Here is an 18,713-nt window from a genome sequence, read left to right as displayed (position 1 = left end):
TTGCGAGGCACGCACTCTGCCACTGAGCTATACGCTCCCCCCTTAAATCTGTTCTTGCATGTTTATTTTTCTACATGATTTCCGGAGTCACCTCACCTAGAAAAATATGTGGTATTTTTGTTAGGATCATATTGAAATTATATATTAACTTGAGGAGAATTGGATCTTTATGATGTTGAGTGGTCCTGTCAAAGAACACTTGCTTTGTTCAAGTTTCCTTGTATGCCTTTTGGGAGCATTTTAAAGTTTTCCTCAGAGAGGTTTTGATGATTTTAGTGGTAGCATATAAGACACTTGACACTCCAGCAGATCAAAGTAGAAGTTTTATTACAGAAAAAGTGATACCAGAAGAGAGGACAGAGCCAAGAAAATCACCACATTGACACCAGCTGCCAGTCTCGTAGCCCAGAGGCACAAGAGACCTGGAGCCAGATGGGTAACCAGCCAAGGTAGAAAGTGCAGCTGTGACACCTCTCCTGAGGCTGGACACCGCCCTCCTGATGCCTGGGCTTGTAATAACCTAGGGATTCGTACTTACTCACATTGGTGGCTACTTTCGAGCCAAATAAACTGCCTGTTATAAATTCTGTTTTCTTGTTTATGACCGTGTAACTCATTTTCTAGATTCCTAGTGCCACAATATTAGGTAAAAAGTCCCTAACAGATTATGTTAGAATTTCCACATAGTTCACACGTGTTTATTGTTAGTTTATTCTTTACTATTTTATGCTTTTTTTTGTTTCTATAGTCAATAGGGGTTTCTCCTTCATTATCTCCTGTAACTGGTTATTTACATAAATATAAATATATTTGCATATTTTGCCATCTAAAGTTGTGCATTTATATGTATATCTCACAGAGTCATTTGGTTGTGTTAGTTTTATCATTAAAACTTTTGAGTTTTCCAACTATACTATCCTCTTGTCTACAAATAGAGACAGTTTCATTTTTTCATTTTCATTTCTTATGCCTCTAATAGTTTTCCCTTGTCTGGTTGCACTGATTAATATCTTCAATGTCAGCAACAACATGGATGGCCTTGGGAGGATATTACGCTCAGTAAAATAAGTCAGAGAAAGACAAATACTATATGATATCATTTATATGTGGAGTCTAAAAAATAGAATAAAAATAAAAAATAAAACTAGTAAATATAACAAAAAAGAAAGAGACTCACAGATACAGAGAACAGACTGGTGGTTACAAGTGGAGAGAGGAGAGCAGGGAAGTGACAAGATCGGGATAGGAAAATAAGGGATACAAACTACTACATATAAAATAAATAAGCTACAGGATACGTTGTACAGCATAGAGAATAAAGCCAATATTTTACAAGAACCATAAATGGAGTATAACCTTTAAAAATTTTGAATCACTACGTTGTATGCGTGAAACTTATATAATACTATACCTTAATAAAAAAAAAAAATCTATCTATCTATCTATCGCCAATATCCTGTTAAATAATAGTGGGCATAACAGGCATCCTTGCCTTGTTCCTGACCTCATGTATTTATCCATTAAATAAGATGCTGACTTTAGGAATGAGTTATAAATTCCCCATATATACATTTATTATATAATATACATATATATTTATTATGTTAAAATTAATTCATTAATTCCTGTTTTTATTTAATGTTTTGGTCATAAATGGGTATTTACTTTTGTCAAAGATTTGCAATATCTATATACATACTCATTTTTTTCCACAAATTTATTATTATGCTGAATTATATTAATGAATAATATCAAACCATCCTTTTGTTCCTGGAATAAATCCCACTTAATCATGGTGTATTGTTTTTAATGTCCTCTTAGAATATCTGTTTGCTAACACTTTATTTGGGATTTTTGCCTAAATCTTTTTTTTTTTAATTTGGATTCTTTTTTATTGAAGTATAGTCAGTTTACAATGTCATGTCAATTTTTGGTGTACAGTGTAATGTTTCAGTCATACATGCATATACATATATTTGTTTTCATATTCTTTTTCATTATAGGTTACTATAAGATGTTGAATACAGTTCCCAGTACTATACAGTAGGTATGATTCTTTATAGGTAAAAATTATCTATACGTTTTCCTTTTGTGTGTTTATTGCATTTAGGTATCAATGTTAAATTTACTTCAGAAGAAGAGTTTGGAAGTTTTCTTTCTTTTTCTATGCTCTAACGTTAGGATTATCTGGTCTCTGAAGGATTGGAAGAAATCACAGAAGTTAAATACTTCATGTATGTGTGTGTGTTGTGGGGGGATAGATCTTTGACAACTTTGTTTCTTCTGTGGAACTGCTTCTCAAATAAGTGGACTGAGGACACCCAGGGATCCCTATAAGCCTTTCAGGGTGACTGAAAAATCTTATTTTACAGCTAAATATTTGCGTGAGGTTAAATTTTCTTTATATTCTTCAAACCAAACATACAGGAAGAGATTAAATGCAGAAGCAACCATGAGGATCCAGCTGTCTTTGTTAAGCCAAACAGTAAAGAGATTTGCAAAAATGTAAAATAATACCATTATTCTCACTAAATTTTTTTGTGGAAAATATAGTTGTTTTTCATAAAGTAGTGTTATTTGTGTAAACACATAATGGGCTTGTTTCTTAAATATTATTTCAATGTTCTCATTTTTAGTATCTAATATGGTAAATAGTAATAAACATCACCCACATAAACAAAAGCTCTTGGGTGTCTGCAGATTTTTTTAAGAGTATAAAAAAAAGTGTCCTGAAGCCAGTAATAATACGGACCTGCTATTTTATGGGAATCGTATTGTTTAACTTTTCTATCTTTATTGTGGACCATTTTGATAAATTATATTTTCCACGAAATTATGGATTTCATCTATATCTTCAAGTCTTTTCACAAAGAGTTGTGTAACACGAACTCATTTTAAAAATTTTCCTCTTTTTTATGGTTATATTGTTCTGTCATTTTGTTGTTGTTGTTTATTTTGCTTTGCTCTTTTTTTGTTACTAGGTTAACTAGACATTTATGTATTTTGTTGCTTTTTCAAAGAACCAGCATTTGGATATGTTTACTATTTCTGCTGTCTTTCCACTTTTTAAACTCATTAATTTCTCCTTTAATAGTTGCACTTTTGATGTGCTGGACTAAGCCCACTGTAGCCTATTAAAAGTAGTTTACATTCACATGGGCAGTCAGCAGTGTACATCAATGCTCTTGCCCTCAGAACTTTGTTAATTCTCCCGTCATCTGTCATAAAGTAGTCCAAAGGGACTTGGACAAGCTGGACATTCTACGGGGTATCACAATAGTCCTCTATTTTGATAGTATCACATTAATAATAGTAGATGAGCAAGAAATATGTTAAGATATTAAAACTTACAAAGATTCGGGGATCTGCCACATTAGTGAATTAATAAGGATCCAGTGGTCTGGGGCCTTCCAGGACATTCCCTCCAAACAGACAGATTATTGCATCTTGCATCATCCGCCACCAGAAAGGAAACACAACACTTGCTTGACCTCTTTGGGTTCGGGAGGCAGCATATTTATTTCACACTTGGGATACTGCTTGACCCATCTGTCAAGTGACTCAGAAGCCTGCCAGCTTTGACTGAGGCACCAACTAGGAATGGATTCTGCAGTGGGTCCAGGCAGTGGTGCCAGTCACCCTGCTGCTTGGGCCATGTGACACAGAAGACTCTGTGGTGCTAGAAGGGTTTTTGGGATGAGAAGATGCTGTGTAGGATTCACAACAAGTCCCAGTAGAAGAATCACAGTGTATACACCTGAGTTCTAGAACAAGCCATGACATGTATAGCAGAGAATTATATACACATGCAAAATAGCTGTGGCCTGGTAGAGACAGACTCTCTGATGTTGCTGATCGTGGAATATCAAGTGCCTATGTGGCCAGGAACGCTGTGTTATATTTCTATTGATGTGTAACAGATTACCTCAAAGGTAACAGCTTAGCACGTCACAAGGCCAAATCCAGGTGCTGACCAGGCTGAACACTTATCTGGAGGCTCTAGGTAAGAATCTGCTTCCAGCCTCATTCAGGTTGTTGGCCAAATTCAGTTCCTTGTGGTTGTAGGACTGCTCTTGTTGGCTGTCAACTGAGGGTCTTTCTCAGCTCCTTAAGGCCTCTGCATTCCTTCTAACATGGTCCCCATAATCCTCAAGCCAGTAATAGTACACCTAATTCTTCTCCCACTTCAAAAAGGAACCTTCCTAAAATAGAGAAACAAGTTTATACTGTATAGCACAGGGAACTATATTCAATACCTTGTAGTAGCTTATGGTGAAAAAGAATATGAAAACAAATATATGTATATTCATGTATGACTGAAGCATTGTGCTGTACACCAGAAATTGACACAACATTGTAAACTGACTATACTTCAATAAAAAAAAATACAAAAAAAAAAAGGAACCCTCCTATACTGTTGTTGGGAATGTAAACTGGTGCAGCCACTACAGTGGACAGTATGGAGGTTCCTTAAAAAACTAAATATAGGGTTCCCATATAATCCAGCAATCCCACTCCTGGGTGTATATCTGGAGAAAACTATAATTCGAAAAGACACACGCACCCCAATGTTCACAGCAGCACTATTTACAATAGCCAAGACACGGAAACAACCTAAATGTCCATCGACAGATGACTGGATAAAGAAGATGTGGTATATATATACCATGGAATACTACTCAGCCATAAAAAATAAAATAACGCCATTTGCAGCAACATGGATGGAACTGGACATCATCATTCTAAGTGAAGTAAGCCAGAAAAAGAAAGAAAAATGCCATATATCACTTACATGTGAAATGAACTTACCTACAAAACAGAAACAGACTCACAGACATAGAGAACAGATTTATGGTTATCAGGGGTTAAAGCGGGTGGGAAGGGGTAAATTGGGAATTCAAAAATTGCACCTCTTGGGGAGTGACAGAAATGTTAGCTATCTTGATTGTGGTAGTGGTTTCATTGGTGTATACATCTACCAAAATTCATCAAATTGTACATCTGAAATATGTGTAGTTTACTGTACAGGAATCATACCACAGTAAAGGCGTTAAAAAAAAAAAAGGAAAGGATACAAACCAGATATAGATCACAGATATAGAAAACAAACTGTGGTTACCAGAGTGAGGAAGGAAAGGGGAGGGAGAGATGGATTAACAGATACACACTACTATATATAAAATAGATAAACAACAAGGACCTACTTACTGTGCAGCACAGGGAATTCTATTCAATTTCTTGTAATGAGCTGTAATGGAAAAGAAACTGAAAATATATGTATGTATATGTGCAATGAAAAGAAAAAAAGAAATGAGCTATCAAGCCATGAAAGACATGGAAGAAAATTAAAAGACATATTACTAAATGAAAGAAGCCAGTCTAAAAAGGTTTCCAGGGCTTTGGGGAGAGGGAGGGAGGAATGAATAGATGGAGCACAAGGGATTTTTAGGGAGATGAAATTATTCTGGATGATACTACAGTGGTGGCTATATGTCATTATGCATTTGTCAAAACCCATAGAATGTACATCAAGAGTAAACCCTAACATAAACTATGGACTTTGGTTGATAATAATGTGTCCATGTTGGTTCATGGATTGTATCAAATATGCCACACTGATGAGGGATGGTGAGGGTAGGGGAGTATATATGCATGGGTGGGGAGGGCTATGTGCAAACTCTGTATTTTCTGCTCAATTTTGTTGTGAACCTGAAACTGCTCTAAAAAATAAAGCCTTACTAAAACAAAAAGTCACACTGAAAGATTTAAATATATATATATAAAAGATTTTCAAAAAAAAGAAAGAAAATATACATATGCATATGTATAACTGAATCACTTTGCTGCACACTGTAAATCAGCTACACATCCATAAAAGAAATGGTAAATAATAACAATAATAATAATGATTCTTCTCCCACTTCAAATCTCTGACTTCCTATTTTGCTACCAGCCAGAGAAAGCTCTCCACTTTGAAAGGCTTGTGTGATTAGATCAGGCCCGCCTGGCTAATCTTCTTATCTTAAGGTTAAATGTGCCAGATAACATAACAATCACAGCAAGGATAGCTCATCATATTCACAAGTTCTGAGGATTTAGGACATTTGTTGGGGGAGCCATTGTAGAAATGGTCCCTACCATAGCCGCCCATCATGACCTGGACTATCTTAGACCTACTAAGTCATAAGCTCAGGTAGCTCCACCAGCAATCCATTGCACGATGGAAGCAGGATGTCAGGTTTGGGCACGAGCAACACCAGAGCACACAAGTAAGCCGCATCAGCAGGTGGCTGAGATCCCTCGTCATCCATCACTGCTCTACCAGTGCCTCTCCCTCAGCTCATTTCTATGTTCACAAGGGAGTTTTTTATGACCAGCTGACAGGAGGAAAAGGCCTCAGAGATGGGTCATTTGGCACATGGAGCCAAAAATGAACTGCTGTCCATGCAGCTCCACTCTGGTGTAGCACTATAAGAGGGCTGAGAGGGAATCCTCCCAATGGGGAGAGCTTCGAGTGGTATACTTGGTCATCCACTTTGTGTAGAAACAGAAGTAGCGCAGGAGAAGAATATGCATAGATTCAGGGGCAGTGGAGAGTGACTTGGCTGATTTGACAGGGTCCTGAAAAGAGGAGGATCGGAATATTAGGCACAGGGAAGTATAGGGTAGGGGCAGATGGGTGGTGCTATGGAAGTGGGCGTAAAGTGTAGAGATCATTGTGTCACATGTAAGTGCTCACCAGAAAGCATTCACATGGAAGAGGCACTAAACATCCAAGTACCCAGAATTACTTAGCCAGTTAGTATCAGTCAGCCTCTGTCATCAGCCACCCTGGTACTATCACAAAGAGCGTTTCAATGAAATATCTAGAGTGCCATGAATGGAAGTCATTTATGAACTCGACAGCACAGGCTCCTAATCATTAAGGCTGATCTAGCTACCGTGTTGCTGAATATCCCACCTGACAACAACAGAGCCCAAACCTGAGTCCCTGACACAGCACCATCTCTCAAAAAGAACCATCACTGCAGGCAAATCACCTTTTGTGGGGACATTATTCTACCTACCATAGATGATGTGTATTGGTCTCAGCAGCAGGGTCTGTACTTTGTCTCACCAACATTCCTCTTGTAAATTTTTACCCCAGAGAAACCACTAGAAACTTGGAGGAGCTGTTCCATGATGGGATAAGTTTGTTATACAAAGCAAGTGGAACTGAGAGAGACAAGGGGTGGGCTGTGATGGTTGCTATGTACACCACCCACATCTCCCTTTCAGGACCAAGTCATGCATTCCCTAACCTGCCAAGATGTTGCCTTCTGATGGCTCACAACTGATTCCCTTTCTGGAAATTTCCCTTAACTAAAAGAAGTGTCCTGCCCTGGAGAACCCCATATTCAACAAATGAAGGATGCAGGAGTAAAGTTCTGGCCCCCTTGACTTAGTGTGGAGCGTCTCTGAAAGGCCACACAAATTCCAGTGTTTCCTATAGGATCAGAAGGATGAGGCCTCTGTGGCAAGCACACTGAAGTTTAACTTCCCCTCAGTACAATCCTGCTACTCTCACTCCTCACAGATGTTGTTCCTGAGAGCACTCTCCTGTACATGAATCTCAGTCTTAGAGTCTTCTCTTCGGGAAACCCAAATGAGCATTTCTGCCTTTGATTTCTGTAGACGCTATGTAGAAAAATACAGCCAAAGGGAATCATCTGGTTTTTCAAAAAAAAATTATTGAGGATATTATTCTTTACATAACTTAGTGCCATCATAAAAAAAATTACTTTTCTAAATTAGTGCAAGGAAAAACATGCACTGTAGCTCCACAATAATAGCTTTGCAAATTACAATACTTCCATTTTCACCATGGCTACCAGGAAGCTCACAGCCTGTCTGAGCAATCACAGCAACAGTTAGCGCATTGGCTTTAATTCCTACTCAATAGTATCTATTTTTCAGTGATGTTGTAATGCTTTTATTGTAAGCTACCTCAAGCACTTTATTAAAAGTAGCGGGTGTATATAATCTAAACACAACAACCCACAACTAGCACCTTTAGGGTAAAACCAGCACATTCTCACTGCTCTTAACAATCTGAATGGTATAACTCTCATGGTTAGAAAATTGGTTCCTTCTGTTTATTAGGAAGCTGAGCTTGAGCAGTTACCTAACATCTCTGGTTTAGTTTCTGACCTAAAAAAGGTCCTACCTATAGGAGTACTGTGAAGATCAATGAAATAACATTTATAAAGTGAGCACATAGATTCTCAGTTATTGAAAGCTGTCAAAACCAGCACCAACACCAGCACCAGCACTGTTGTCATCATCAACATCACCGCCACAAGGACAGAGGAGGCATGAACACTGCTATTTTAGGCCCCTTTGGCTGAGGGAATGGTGAACAAGACTTTGATCATATTACCACGGAATGAAAATAGTTTGGGGGCTCCAAATCCTACAGTATCTGAACCCACGAGATCCCTGAATTTCCAAGTTCTATCAAAGGGGCATGGATGGCTCGTGTCTGGTGGCCATAATGGTTTGGCAGATGGTAACTTGGTGGCCATTCAACTCACACTAGTCTTCTTTTTTTGTTTTGTTTTTTTGGGGAGAGGGTAATTAGGTTTATTTATTTATTTATTTTTAATGGAGGTACTGGGGATTGAACCCAGGGCCTTGTGCAAACTAGGCATGTACTTTACACTGACCTATACCCTCCCTGCCTGAACTCACGCTAGTCTTCTTGAAGTGACTTGACCTTAACTGGCAGCTGTTCTTCTGACCTTGCCCCCTGCGCTGTGCTCCCACAGCAACCAGCACTTCCCCCATCACCACCCTGCCTTGTAATTGCCTCTTGCTGGCTACTTTCTGCAGGAAGCTGTGAGCTGTTCTGTGAAGGCAAACATTTCTGTCTTTCCTTTGTACCCCCTGGATCTAACATGGACCCTGACAACACAGGAGGAGCTAATTAAATATTTGCTCAATAAATACATGAATAATGCCCCCCAGGTCTTTTTACCATCATACTTAACAAGGGAAAAGGAACTAAGTGAATTAGGAAACATTATTAGCATGTAGCAATTACCAACAACAATCATGAACATTATATGGGGATTTAGGAAAATAATTATGTGAGAATGCTAAGGGATGGACAAGTTAAGTTCCTTTTGGCCTCACCCGGAAAATGGGGCTATTAATATCTACTATATGGGCTTGTTGTGATGACTAAATAAGATAAAATTGGTAAGATATTTAGCATAGTGCCTATTATGAATGTGTGTTTGGTAAATGATATTTTGTTGTCATTATCACTTACAGTAATAGTAAGTGAAAGAAAAAACTAAAATGCAAATAATTCTTTTAGGCTGATTTTGACTAATAAAACAACAATTTTAACCATTTCTTTTGATGTAGCAAAATAATTATTTTTTCTATAATTTCAAAAGTTTTGTGATTAAAAGTGACCAGGGTTTATCACCAGCTCCCTGAACCTCATTAATAAAGTAAAAATAAGTATTATGTCCTCCTTACTTTATAAGGTTTCAATGACTTAAATGAATTTCCAAATATGAAGGTGCCTTGAATATAGTCACATACCTTTTTCAGTTCTTTCTCTCTTACCTTAATTTCCCTCTCTGGCGTCCTTGTGAAGGATGTACTGGCCATGAGGCAGACCCTGAAAAGAAGGGAGAGTCAGTAATTCAAGTGAAAATCTGTGTATGGCTGGCCATGACTTCAGGAATCAGGGTGCCAGGCTGGAGGGGATCTAATGAGCACCACCAGGGGAAAGGGGACCCACAAAAAGAAACTTGGAACATCTGGGAAGTGGAGACAAATCCCCCATGCTGGGTCCTGGGTTTGGAAGGGCTCCAGAAAAATGCTATCAAGAATCAGGAATTTAATTTTTAAAAATGCCAAAGGAAGACAGCCTCAGACCCTCACCAGGCCCTGTCTGTGGCATTTCTTCACAAAACTAGCTCTAGCTTCCCACTTCCCATACCTAAATCTCCAATATCCTCCAGCCTGTTATTACTACTGGCAGTTTGGAACTGAAAGACAGGACTCTTTGACTCTATTCCTGAGAAAGACATAGGTCCTGCCTAGTTAATTTCTGCAAGTTATCAGAGTGCCAGAAACTGATCAGTACCAGAGAGATGATTCCGGCAATTGGATTTTTCACTTTCTGGCTCCAGAAATGACACACATTCTGATGTCTTTGTGTTCTACTTACTTCCTCTGAGAACACACAGAGAGAAATTGGAATAAAGGATCACTCAGTGCAAATTAAGGGACACCTCCCTTAATGTAAACAGTAACATATAAGGAGTCCTTTTGTTTTTAAAAGTCCAGCAGCCTCCTTTGCACCTGTTGGCAGAATATCAAATTGCTCTGTTTCATTCATGTTCTATGGAAGAGTCAATCATAGTTTCAACTACAAAGTCAACGACATCTGGGAAGCTCGGCCAGCCACTTTCACTTAATCCTCACAAAAAACTCTGCAAGGTAGGTGTTATTATGCCCATTTGTTGGATGACAGAACTGGGTCTCAAAGTGCAGAAACATGAACAAGATCAGACAGCAGAGCCAGGATTCAAAAGTAGGGCTCTGGCCTGCTGAGAGCTTTGTTCTTTCTATTGCACCAGAGTATAGACAGAATGTTGGGCTTTAAAGAGTGGTCTGTAAGTTCATACTCTGAGGCACTACTGCTGCTCCTAGCACAAAAGAGTTAATAGACAAAATATGAAAAACATTAATTCTTGCTTCAAAGCACACTGAACATCTCCATGGACTACTCAAAATGAGCCTGAAAAACCAAAAATTTTAAGCACATGAAGAAATCTAACCCTAAGAAAGCTAATAAAATCAAACAATAAAAAGGAAATTATAATACAGATTAAATTAAAATAACAGGATTGTCTGACAAAAAATTTTAAATGATATGTTTAGGTTGCATTTTTCTCATTGCATCTTAACAAGTGATGCATGGTTTCAGTTTGTCCCCTTAGCACTGATTCATTTTGACCACTTAGTTAAGATGGCATCTGCCATGTTTATCTCCTGTACAGTCACTCTTTTCTCCTTTGTAACTAAGAAGAATTTGGGGGGGAAGCCATTAGGATGCTGTTGCATGTGTGCAAACCAGAGTCAACGGTGTCTTCTACTGAGAGAATACCAAAGGAGGTGGGCATATTTCACAAAACTCAGGAAATAAAAGTCACAAGCCATGGTAGTTATTTGAGTATGAAGAATGAGGGAGAAGCTAATGATGTAGAAGTATTCTGGTCTAGGCAGGTAGATGGATGGAGGTGAGCACACAAGAGAAAGAGCAGCGAGGGGAAGATGGAAAGTTCAGTCTGTGGGTCTCACTCCCAACTTGAGAGTCATTATTTTAAATTTATTTAAATTTAACTTTTGAATAGGTAATATATTCATGAAATATTATGAAAATATTAAAAATAAACAGAATATTTGGAAATTAAACAACATACTTCTAAATAATCCATGGGTCAAAGTAGAAATAACAAGGGAAATTAGAATGTATTTGGAACGGAATGAAAATAAAAGGACCACATATTAAAATTTGTGGGATGCAGTGAAAGTGGTACATAGAGGGATATTTATAGCTTTAAATGCTTATATTAGGAAAGGAAGAAAGATCTGATATCAATTATCTCAGCTTCCATCTTAAGAACCTACTGAAAAAGGAGCAAATTAAATTCAAGGTAAATAAACAGAAGGAAGGAAATAATAAAGAACAGAAATCAAAGAAATAAAAATTGGACAAATGGATAAAAATCAATTAAACCAAAGCTACTACTTTTAAAGAATCAATAAAATTTATCCCAGGGATTCAAGGATGATTCACTATCCACAAATCAAACAATGTGATACACCACATTAACAAACTGAAGAATAAAAATTATATGATCATCTCAATAGATGCAGAAAAAGCTTCTGACTAAATTCAATGTGCATTTATGATAAAAACTCACCACAAAGTGGGTAGAGGGAATACACCTTAACATAATAAAGGCCATATATGAAAAGCCTATAGCTAACATCATACTCAAAGGTGAAAAGCTGAAAGCATTTCCTCCAAGATTAGGAACAAGGATGCCTACCCTTGCCACTTTTATTCAACATAGTATTGGAAGTCCTAGACACAGCAATCAGACAAGGAAAAAAATAAAAAGAATCCAAATTGGAAAGGAGGAAGTAAAACTGTCACTGTTTGCAGATGACATGTATACATAGAAAATCCTAAAGATGCCACCAAAAAACTACTAGAACTTATCAATGAAATTTGGTAAAGTTGCAGGATACAAAATATACAGAAATCTATTACATTTCTACATAGTAAAATGAACTATCAGAAAGAGAAAATCAGAAAACAATTCCATTTATAATCACATCAAAAAGAATAAAATACTTAGGAATAAATCTAAGATTAAAGACCTGTACTCAGAAAATGATAAGATTCTGATGAAAGAAATTGAAAACAATACAAACAGATGGAAAGATATACCATGTTAATAGACTGGAAGAACTAATATTGTTAAAATGACCGTACTACCCAAGGCAATCTACAGAATCAATGTAATCCCTATCAAAATACCAATGGTATTTTTTTCACAGAACTAGAATAAATAATTATAACATGTGTATGGAAACAAAAAAGACCCTGAATAGCCAAAATAATCTTAAGAAGAACAAAGCTAGAAGTATCAGACTCTCTGATTTCAAACCATCCTATGAAGCTACAGTAATCAAAACAGTATGGTACTGGCACAAATATAGATACGTGGATCAGTGGAACAGAATAGAGAGCCCAGAAAGGAACCCATACTTATATGGGCAATTAATCTATGACATATGAGTTTGAAATATACAGTGAGGAATATATGCAATAACTGTATAATATCTTTGTATGGTGACAGATCATAACTAGACTTACTGTGGTGATCATTTTGAAATGGATAGAAATAGCAAATCACTATGTTGTCTAACAGGAATTGGCATAGTGTTGTAGGTCAATTATACTTCAAAAACAAACATGCAAATAAGCTCACAGAAGAAGAGATCAGATTTGTTGTTACCTAAGAAGAAGAGTAAAGAGAGAGTGATTTGGATGAAGGCAGTCAAAAGGTACAAACTCCCAGTTATAAGATAACTAACCACTAGGGATGTAATGTACAACATGGAAAATAAAATTAACACTGTTGTATGTTATATATGAAAGCTGTTAAGAGAATAAATCCTAAGAATTTTCATCACAAGGAAAAATGTATTTTTCTATTTCTTTGAGTATCTATATGAGATGATGGGTGTTCATTGAACTTATTGTGATAATCATTTCAATCATTTCATGATATATAAGTCAAATCATTATGCTATATTCCTTAAAGTTATACAGTACTGTATGTCAGTTATATCTCTATAAAGTTGAAAGAGAAAAACAAACAAAAGTTAAAACAATATTAGGTTATAACCCATACAATTCAGCAATTGCTCACCTAGAGAAATTAAATTTCTTCAGAAGAATTTAAAATATATCTGTACAAAGATTAGTACATAAATGCTCATAGCAGCTTTATTCATGACATTCAAAACGTGGAAAAAATCCAAATATCCATGAATAGTAAATAAATTTTGGTATGTCCACACAATGGAATATTACTTAGCAATAAAAAGGGACACATGACAATGACAAAGATGAATCTCAGAAACGTTGTGCTGATCAAAAGAAACCAGGTTTCAATGAATACATAAAGTGTGATTCAGTCTACTTAAAAATCTAGAAAAGGCAAATATAATTTATAGTGGCAAAAAGTAGATTAGTGGTTTCCTGGTATCCAGGTTTGGAGGACAGACTACAAAGGAGCATGAGCGAACTCTTTGGTAATATTTATTTGTTTCTGAGGGGTATATCAGTTATAAGTAGAATTACTAATCATTGGATGGCTTCTGTTTTAGTTATATTAGACCATCAAGCATTTTTCCAGAGCGGTGATGCCAGCTCCACTGCCATCAGCAATATATGAGAATCTCAGTTCCTCTTCATCCTTACCAACACTTGGTATTGTTGAGTCGTTCTCATTTTAGCCATACTGGTGGGTGTGTAGTGGTAACTCTTTCAGTGATTTTTATTTACAGTCTCTGAAGATGTTTCAATGTGTCTTGACTTCTGTGAAGTGCCTGTTGAAGTGTTTTGCCCATTTTTAATATTAAAATTGGGTTATCTGTCTGATTATATTATAGGATTTCTTTGTCTATTGGAATTGAGTCATTTGTTGGACATAAATATCAGTATTTCTTAAATTTGTATTTTTTTTTATAAGTGAGGTTGAGCATCTTTTCATATGCTTAAGATCCGTTTATATTTCCTCTTTTGTGAATAGTCTTCATCTTTGCCCATTTTAAAATTAGGTTTTGGCCTTTTCTTATAAATGACCAGTAACTTTTTATATATTATAGAGATTAACCTTTTGCCATAATATCTGGAGCAATTTTCCTCCTAGCTTGCCATTTGTCTTCGTCTTTGCTTATGGTATGTTTTTTGGCCACATAGAGTTTTTGGGTTTTTTTTTTTTTAAATGCAGTTGAACTTATCGAAATTTCCTTTTATGATATATGGTCATTTTTAAGTTCGGTTTCTCCATTCATACCAGAAAGAGATGATTTCAGGCAAGGTCTTGGACTGAGCAGCCTTAGACTGAGCCTGGGAAGGGCTTGGGCTGGTGGGGAGGGAAAAGGTCTCAAGTCCTTTCTCTGCTACTTATTAGCTGTGGATTCTTGGGAAAGTCACCTTACCTCTCCCTGGCTCAGCCAGTTCACTTTTCTGCAAAATGAGGATAAGTGAGGCCCGGCTTAAAGAGTTGTCCAAATTAAGTAAGAGAGCAGATGAAAAGCACTTGGCACACGCCTAGCACCAAGGACAAACCCTCCATACAAGGTCTTTCTCCTCCTGTCTCTCCGAATGATGTGTGTGCAGGTGTGTGTGTGTAACAGGTGGAAGTAGATTTGTGTGTTTGTGAGTGGGAGGAGACAGGGCCGGCTGTGGGATACAGCACACAGTTGGCTCAATTACTCATGGCCTCAAAATAAAAAAGCCACTCCAAGCATTTATAGGCCCCAGGATGATTGTAAATCCCACAGCCCTGGACCCCAGCCAGAACACTTCTTGCCCACCCTCCCCCACCTCCTCCGCTGGTGGCCAGAGCCCTGCTGCCTTCCTCTCTCCCCACATAGCTCGGCCCATGGATACCCAGGCCCTGGAGGCCTCAGAGCATCCCGGCTCCAGGGTGGTCCTGAAGGGTCTGGTGTGGAGGCCAGGACCCCGGCAGTCCACTGGGGTTCTTAGAGACCCCTCCTCTGGACTGCCTGCCTGCCCTGGGAACCTCTTCAGGAAGGAGATCCCTCTAGAACCAGTGAGTGGAGGGGTGAACAGGCTGGGCCTCTCTCCCTTCCACCCTGGCTGAGCCAGGGGTGCAGATCCCAGCCCCTCCCACGTGGGGGCTGGAAAGCAGGTGGGCGCACTTTAGCCACAGAATTTCTGAGGAGCCAGGAATTCCCCGCTGTTGTGCACCCCTTCCTGTTCTTGAGCTTGGGAGAGGTGGCCATTCAAAGGACTCCTGCTGTGACTAGACAGCCACCTGCTCCCTGTTGAGCTCTGTAAAGCTGTTTTCCTGTGGCTTTGCTAAAGGTGAGAGGCACATAGACAGCTCTGGAAGGTCAGCGTGAAGTCAGCAGGCCTCTCAGTTTCCCCAGTAGTGCCGGTTAGTCCTGGTTGGGGTGGGGGTGATCCTGGGGAAAGAGTCAGTGGGCAAGCTCTTCTCATTCCACTGGGTGGGAAAGTGGGGTGCCAAAAAGGGACAGGACTTGCCTGAGGTCACTCACAGTAGGTGTGTGCAGGTGAGGTCTAGAACCCAGGAATACTCTTGCTGACTCTGTTCCCAGCATCGGATCTAAAGCCTGGAGTGAAACAGTGGCTCAAAGAGATGGTGGACTGGACTCAAACCCAGGTTTCCTGGTGGCCGGCCCAGGACCCTTCCTACTCCCCCAAGATGCCACTAGAAAAGTTCTACACAAAGAAATAAACATTTTATAAGCCCCTACTTGAGGGTAACTGCAGTAGGTTAGAGATGGCTGTAATATCTTGGCTATTCCTCCCATGAAAAGGGGCCCAATTCTTACCTTGGGGCTAGGCTGGGCTTCGTGACTTGCTTGAAAAATGAATGATGTGGGAGTGATGCTCTGGGACTTCCACGGCTAGTTTTCTTTAACATCATACCAGATACAAGAAAGACACTCCCTTGGGCCCTCCAGGTGAGCCCATCTGCCAGCTGAATCCCACTCAGGTGACTACCATTGGTGCCACATGGAGCAAACCATCACCTAGCTCAGCCGTGCCTGAATTCCTGACCGACAAAACCATGAGATATAATAAAATGGCGGTTGTTTTAATCTGCTGAGTTTTAGTGTAGTTTGTTACCTGGCACTAGATCACTATAAGTTAACTTTCCATCTTGAACATACCAGAAAATAGAGCAGCTGGCTGTTGAGTCCTTTCTAAAGTGAGTACACACGCCCCTGAATTGCATATATGTAAGCATGCATTTCTTTCAAGATTTTCTCAAAGCTAATCTTGGCCCCCAATATTACAAACATAACTTAGATGCCAACTGGCATAAAAAAATTATAACTAAGGGAGGGGGTGTTCTAGAACAGTGCCTGGCACATAATAGGCGCTCAGTAAATACCTGCTTGTTGAAAAAAAAAATTAAACCTAATACTTAAGGAGTAACCACTGTGTGCAAAAGCACTCTGTTCTCATTTAATTCTAGAACCAGCTTTTCACATAGTTCACATAGTATTTCCATTTTACTGGAGAGGAAATGGAAACAGGTTAACAAACCTGCCTGAGACCATACAACTAGCAAGTGCCAGGGCTGGGATTCAAAACCCTTTTTTTCCAGAGTCTACATGTACCGCCTCTGTCGATGGAGGGCTTCCCTGGGGCCTCCCCATGTGTGAGACAACACACCTGGCCAGGCTGCTTTGGTGGCAGTAGGGACTCTGGGTAGATGCAGGAGTGAGGGTCCCAGTGCCCCAGGAGAGCCGCGTCCGGGATGATAAATGAGCACAAACCCCAGGCCCAGCTTTTCTCCACCTGCCCAAGCCCCTTCCTCAGGCCCCTGCCGCAGCTGTCACCATCACAGCCTCCGATCCGATTACAGACCCGGAGCCCCGGCTGCCTCCTCTCCTCCTCCTGCCAGTGCGCAGGAAGGCAGAGACCCATCCTGCCTGGGAACAGGGCTGAAGCTCTGTCAGCGGCACCGCCAGTTGCCATCATCCCTGTGGCCCCGTCCTCGGAGCTCCTTCTCTGGGGTATTAGGCGGCTGGTGCTGAAGAGGGACAGGAATGAGGGCCCTGCAGTTGTCTTTGTTCAGACATGGGATATTGCACCAGGCTCAGGCTCTGCACCTGCTGCCGGAGGAAGTCACTGCCCACCTCCTACCTCCCATCCCGGGCACTTGCAACTGTACACGTGGACACACAGAGGAAGCCACCTCCACCTTCCACCCAGTGACCTCCCACACACTACTAGCTCAGGAGGCCCAGGCCTGGATTAACTGTGGGCTTCACCAGTGATTAATTTGTTGACTCTGGGCCTAGTCCTAATCCAAGCTTCAGTTTCCTCATCCGTAAAATGGGTTCATCATAGCAACTAACTCGTAGGTTTTTATATCCCAGGTCCTCACTAAATGCTTGCTAAATAAACCCAGCAAAACCCACATCTATCCTTCTATTCCCCGTGGTGTGGGTCCCGGACCTCATACTCCTCCGCACTTCCTTCCTTCCCATCAAACCCCACATCTACTCAACCGGCCTTGACCCGCTGCTCTTCACTGGGCCTCCCCCTTCCAACCCTGCGAGCCCGTGAGCTACTTTCCTCAGGGTCTGAGGGCCGGAGTGGGTGGTCCGAGAAGCTTCAGACGTTTAGAAAATGTATCCAGTTCTTGGAAATAAGGCAACTAGCCTACTGAACACTTTCAAATCACACTACTGCACATCTGACTCCAAGGGAGGGTCATTTTGTCTTACACACTATGTTCTACTGATTAGAACGCAGACTGCAAATTAGACGCTAACTTACAAAGAAACAGAGGGTTGAGAAGTTGGAAATGATTCTCGTGGCTAGAAAAAGAACCCCAAAGATGATGGTTTTATTGACCTATAGAGCTTTTGTCATCCTGCTGCTTGCCTCATTAATGAGATAAATAAATCTCTTAACACATCCCCACTATATTGTGTATGAGAATCATGTTTTCAACTTTTCAAAAATGATGCTTCAACAGAGACCTCAGGTTTTTAGGAACAAGCCAGGATTGGAGTGGGAGGACCCCTGAGGGTGGACACTGGAAAGAACAAAGCTGCTGTGGATGATGATGGGGATAGAAAGGAAGGCTGAGCTCAAGGCCAAGTGCACCCGTGTCCTGAGAGGTAATGCCTAGGACACTGGTGGTGGTGTGTGACGCAGGGGGGAGTAGGAGAAGGGGTGGATGCAGCTACAGAGGGGTGATTGCTGGATGATAGTGGTGACACAAGGTGGCAACGGAGAGTCAGGAGTTCACTGGGCTCGCCTCCTAAGCCTGAGAGAAGAGGTAGATGAGAAAATGTTGTCTTCAACGAAAAGGTCTCAAAGATGAGAGACC

At 39.8% G+C, this 18,713-nt stretch overlaps 1 long non-coding RNA gene across 1 annotated transcript; it reads right to left on the bottom strand.

Annotated features, from left to right (window-relative positions):
• Positions 1–3,305: 3,305 nt before the first annotated feature.
• LOC140699430 (uncharacterized) lies at positions 3,306–16,418 on the bottom strand. The gene is made up of 4 exons (XR_012077591.1): positions 16,192–16,418; positions 9,619–9,673; positions 5,209–5,248; positions 3,306–4,202 (listed from the first exon to the last, which is right to left on the bottom strand). It is a non-coding gene; the product is annotated as an uncharacterized lncRNA (long non-coding RNA).
• Between the last annotated feature and the right edge of the window lie 2,295 nt (positions 16,419–18,713).

This window comes from Vicugna pacos, chromosome 11, assembly GCF_048564905.1.
Source record: "Vicugna pacos chromosome 11, VicPac4, whole genome shotgun sequence".
Taxonomy (NCBI): Eukaryota; Metazoa; Chordata; class Mammalia; order Artiodactyla; family Camelidae; genus Vicugna; species Vicugna pacos.
This window is presented reverse-complemented; position numbering and strand designations above follow the sequence as displayed.